Consider the following 4,235-nt stretch of genomic DNA (forward strand, 5'->3'; position numbering starts at 1 on the left):
CTGCTAAACATTGTTGAAAGATTACAGAAACGTGGATCTTCAGCCAGGCATGGTGGCTCACATCTATAATCCCAGCACTTTGAGAGGCCAAGGCATGTGGATCACCTGAGGTCGGGAGTTTGAGATCAGCCTGGCTAACATGGTGAAACCCCGTCTCTACTAAAAATACAAAAATTAGCTGGGCGTGGTGGCAGGCGTTTGTAATTCCAGTTCCTAGGAGGCTGAGGCAGGAGAATCACTTGAACCCGGGAGGCAGAGGTTGCAGTGAGCCAGGATCGCACCACTGCCCTCCAGCCTGGGCAACAGAGTGAGACTCCACCTCAAAAAAAAGAAAGAAATATGGACCATCTTCACCCTCCTTGCTCTCTTTCTGCCTCTTAATTTGTCTGCCTTTTAATTTGATAGAGATTGGGAAAGGTGTTTCAAAGTTCCCTACCGACTTTGTCAACTTCTCCATTGATAACATTTTTCTTCTTACCCCTTTTGCTACAAGTCCAATCGCAGCTTGCCAGAACACCATACTCTTAATGGACCTCCTTTCTGTTCAGCAGTCCTGGACAGCACACACAAGAGAGTCTGAATATTATATGTGTGGTATTTCAAAGAGAAGTGGTAGGTTTAGGGGAAAAAAAGGGTATCTATTGTTGGCCAAGTAGGAAATTGGAGCTGACATAAAAAAAAAACATTAGGTGGAAAAGTCCCAGTGAAGAGTCCAGGTCCCTTGGGGAATCTCCTTAGTCTTGGAATCATATGAAGATCCTGAGGCAAATGTTCTCTTTTGTTGTCGTTTGGAGGTCATGAGTAGGCAATGGGGTGACGGAAGACAGCAAGGAGCTGGGGAGTAGTGAAAAGACGTAGAAGCAGCAGCAAAATTGTTGGCTATCTCTTGTAGTTTAAGTGATAAATATGGTAATACTGGCTGAAGAGATCACAGGAGAGGACACATGTGTTGATTAAAACATCTTGGAGAGTCTCCAAAATGAAGTTAGATATTTAAAAAGAATTGCCCTCTTCTCAATATTATGCTTTGACGCCCCTTGTGGGACCTTTTCTGTTGATGGGGAGATCCATGCCCACACATTTTACTGTGTTTTCTGCTCTCCAGCCACAATAGACTATAATAGAGGTCAGGAAATCCCTGCTCTTGCCCAAAGGAGCCTGTCCCAGGGGAGGCTGAATGATGTTATCCCAAGAGAAATCCAGCATTTGCAAACTTACCTATTTTCCAGTTTTTACCAAAGCTTGTTCTGGAAAATAATAATGAGTGGCTTATCTTATCAGCCATGTGGGTTCTCAGTGGCCAATCAGAGGAGAGTGATTTTAGCAAGACAAATCTAATCAGCTAATATCAAGACAGCGGGAGGGAGGTGCATTCTAAGTAGAAGTAGGACCGTAGAAAGAAGGCAACTCTTCCTACAGCCATGGACAAGTTTCACGGCATCTGAAGACAAAATGGCTTGAGGCTTAGTCATTGTTTAAAAGCCATTCCTCAAATTCCGTGTTTACTCTCAGCACCGTGAGTTGTGGGTTCTGTCACTTTAGCTGTTAATGGGACTAAACACTTATGCCAACAGATTAAGCCTTGCTGAAACATTAAGAAAATTGGCCCAAACAGAGTTTAGATGGATTGTTGTTTAGTGGCTGTTTCTTTTGGGTGGGGGGAAGGGGAATGATTGTCCCAAGACAATGGCTTTTTGATACCAGTGAAATAGTGACAATTGTGTAAGAGTTACTGGTAGACTTCTGCTAAAGGAAAGAGATTGTTAAAAAAGCAAACAGTTAATTTCAGTCATTTGGATTGACTACACAGAATACAGATGAGACTTTCTGAAATTAAAACTGACAAATGCATTCAAGCCCATCGCCAGTCTCAGGAAGGTTTAAAAAAAAAAAGTTATAATAAATTTCCAGATGAAATGAAAAATCACTATGCCTGTCATTGCAAAAGGATCCTCCAGGCATGTAGGTGATATTGAAGGTGGAAAACTTTTCTTTGTTACACTGGTACCTTTTAAGATTTGTCAAACCTATTTCCTGTCATTGAGAAGAGGAGCGGTGCCTGCAGAGTAGATGTATTTAACTTCAAAAACAGTTTTTCAAGTCTTTCAGGCACCGTAACCCTCTTCATGTAAATTCATTTATCTTTACTTGTCATGTCTTCTTAACCAAGGATTTTTTAAGGTGGCTCATAAAAATCTTTTTCCAGGAAAGAATCAAGAACAACTAAATGTTTCATTTTGATTCCAAGTCTTAAACTTAGTTTGGAAGGGGCTTTACATTAAAAGAATTAGAACACTGTTTGATTATTTTTATAATCAGAAAAAATATTAAAATCTTTCAGATTAAGACTTCTTTGCTGGGTCAAAATGGAATGGAAAGTTGATTTTGAATTTGGAAATAAAAAGTTTGTACTCTGTGCTGGTCTTTGGGATATGTGTCATGAAAAACACACGATTTGCATTTGTTTGCCAGGAAGAAGTAGATGGAATGATGAATGGCTGTTATCTGTCTCACTAGCTCTCCTTACATTTGCATCAATGGCCAAGTTGCTTATTCCACATTTATTATCATGAATCACAAATTTCCTTTTGCTGGATACTTACTGGTAATTTTTACAACAGTTCTTATAAAAGATGGAAGAAAGGAAAGAAGGAGAAAAAGAAGGAAGGAAGAAAAGAGGGAAGGAAGGAAGGAAAGAAGGAAGGAAGGAAGGAAAAGAAAAGGAAAGAAAAGGGAAAAGAGAAGAAGAAAAAAGAAATCGGCAGTGCTTTCTCTAAATGCTAATATTCAGAGAGGTGCTGAAATATCTGTGATTCTAATGTCTTTGGAAACTTCAAACTTGACTTTGATTAACCATGCTAATAACCAGGGTGCTTCTTTTTAGCTCTACTCCTAATGTCACTTCACCAGAACTGTAAAGACATGCTCATAATATTTGCTTTTCATCTAAATGAAGAAGGCAATGCTAAGCAAAAAAAGTATTTAGCAGTGCATATAGGATTGAAGCGATGATAATCAGGGACCCTGGTAATTGAAGCTTTTGGGGAGGGGGAGAGAACCTTTCTTCTGGATCCTTCAGTCTGTTTAATAGGATAAAATTAGCTTGAGTGGTTTGGTGTTTGAAGAGGATGTGATGTAATTGGAAGTGCCTCCTGGGTTTGCTGCTGGACAAAGCAATCAGGTGGAGACACGGGAGGGCAGGAGAAGCTCTGAAGTACGCATCTCGGCTTCTGCCATCCTAATTAGCCTAAATTAGCTATGCCAGTTTTCTGCTTGCTTTTGAATTTCCCTGCTAATGTCACTTTCGGGGCTGAAAGGAAAGAAATATGAAATGCCCACCAAGCGCCTATCTAATGGATGATGACAGAGTCTAAAACTGGACAGTCAGGTTTTATCGTTAAATCCTTAAAAAGTGAGTAACTCACAGGGAATACAAATGGGCACTCGGGGCACAAACCAAAGGGACCAATGGGCACGGGCACTGGTCCTGTGTGATGAGGACGTTTACAAAGCATCTGTCTGAAATGGATAATTCTGAGAATTTTCCACACATCACTCCAAGGCCTCACCTGAGTATTCTAATATTGACTATTTAAGTTGAGGTGAACTAGGTAGAACTTCTCACAGCAAACATTTTCTTCTTAGATCAAATTTCAAAGTCTGGGAGGGCCAAAGGAGGCATTTGTGGGTGGGGAGGTGCTGCCATTTTTAAATGTTTCAGTTCTGACCCCAGTTAGTTAACTGTAACTGTGCAAAGAGATTTGCAGTACATTCAGAGTAGTTTCCACAAAGCTATTTTAATTGGAAGAGTATTTGGGTAGAAATAAATAATATCTCAACCTAAAAGTCACAGATTCTTTTTTTCTTTTTTTTGACCGCCAGTGAGTAAAACAAAATTCAATGGTGTATATACCAAATAATAAAAGCAAATGGGGGCTGAGTGTGGTGGCTCATGCCTGTAATTCCAGCATTTCGGGAGGCCAAAGTAGGCAGATCACTTGAGGCCAGGAGTTCGAGACCAGCCTGGGCAACATGGCGAAACATCATCTCTACTAAAAATACAAAAATTTTCCAAGCATGGTGGCGCACACCTGTAGTCCCAGCTACTCAGGAGGCTGAGGCATGAGAATCACTTGAACCCAGAAGACGGAGGTTGCAGTGAGCTGAGATCGCACCACTGTACTCCAGCCTGAGTGACAGAGATTCTGTCTCAAATAAAAATAAAAATAAAATAA

Source organism: Rhinopithecus bieti, unplaced genomic scaffold (genome assembly GCF_001698545.2).
Source record: "Rhinopithecus bieti isolate Rb0 unplaced genomic scaffold, ASM169854v2 scaffold_6717, whole genome shotgun sequence".
Lineage (NCBI taxonomy): Eukaryota > Metazoa > Chordata > Mammalia > Primates > Cercopithecidae > Rhinopithecus > Rhinopithecus bieti.